Source organism: Rutidosis leptorrhynchoides, chromosome 8, assembly GCF_046630445.1.
Source record: "Rutidosis leptorrhynchoides isolate AG116_Rl617_1_P2 chromosome 8, CSIRO_AGI_Rlap_v1, whole genome shotgun sequence".
In the NCBI taxonomy this organism is placed as follows: domain Eukaryota; kingdom Viridiplantae; phylum Streptophyta; class Magnoliopsida; order Asterales; family Asteraceae; genus Rutidosis; species Rutidosis leptorrhynchoides.
In genome coordinates, this window is record NC_092340.1 from 35,460,028 (window position 1) to 35,461,383 (window position 1,356).

Here is a 1,356-nt window from a genome sequence, read left to right on the forward strand (position 1 = left end):
AGGCTCAGAAACTTATAAGAAAAGGTTGTTATGCTATTCTGGCACACGTAAAGAAGATCGATACTGAAGAAAGAAGCATTGATGACATGCCGGTTGTAAGAGAATATCCCGAAGTATTTCCAGAAGAATTACCGGGGCTACCTCCACACAGATGTGTAGAATTCCAGATTGATCTCATACCAGGAGCTGCACCTGTAGCCCAATCTCCATATAGACTTGCACCTTCAGAAATGCAAGAATTACAAAACCAGTTGCAAGAATTATCGGACCGTGGATTTATTCGTCCCATCTTTTCACCTTGGGGTGCTCCTATTCTGTTCGTCAAGAAGAAGAATGGATCTATGAGAATGTGCATAGATTACCGAGAATTAAACAAATTAACGATCAAGAATCGGTACCCATTACCGAGGATTGATGATTTGTTTGATCAATTGCAAGGATTAAATGTTTATTCTAAAATTGATCTACGCTCCGGATATCATCAGCTGAGAGTGAAGGAAGAAGATGTTCCTAAAACCGCGTTTAGAACCCGTTACGGTCACTATGAATTTTTAGTCATGCCTTTTGGATTGACTAATGCTCCAGCAGTATTCATGGATCTAATGAATCGCATCTGTAGACCGTATTTAGACAAATTTGTCATTGTTTTTATCGACGACATATTGATTTACTCGAAGAACAAGGAAGAACATGAGCAACACTTAAGACTGGTACTAGAGATACTCAAGAAATAAGAATTGTACGCAAAAATTTTGAAGTGTGATTTCTGGTTACAAGAAGTACAATTTTTGGGCCATGTTGTCAGTAAACATGGAATTAAAGTTGACCCTGCCAAGATCGAAGTCATTAGTAAATGGGAAACACCGAAGACTCCAACACAAATCCGTCAATTCTTAGGTCTTGCTGGTTACTACCGAAGATTCATTCAAGATTTCTCTAGAATCGCCAAACCCTTAACTGCATTGACTCAAAAGAGAAAGAAGTATGATTGGTCCACGGAACAGGAATCCTCATTCCAGTTATTAAAGAAGAAGTTAACGTCTGCACCCATTTTGTCATTACCGGAAGGAAATGATGATTTCGTGATCTATTGTGACGCTTCGCGCCAAGGTTTAGGATGTGTATTAATGCAACGCACAAAAGTTATCGCATATGCCTCATGACAACTAAAAATTCATGAAAAGAACTATACGACCCACGATTTGGAACTTGGAGCAGTAGTTTTTGCACTCAAAATATGGAGACACTATCTATATGGCACCAAGTGTATAGTGTACACCGATCATAAGAGTCTTCAACATATTTTTGATCAAAAACAACTCAATATGAGGCAACGTCGCTGGATAGAGTTGTTGA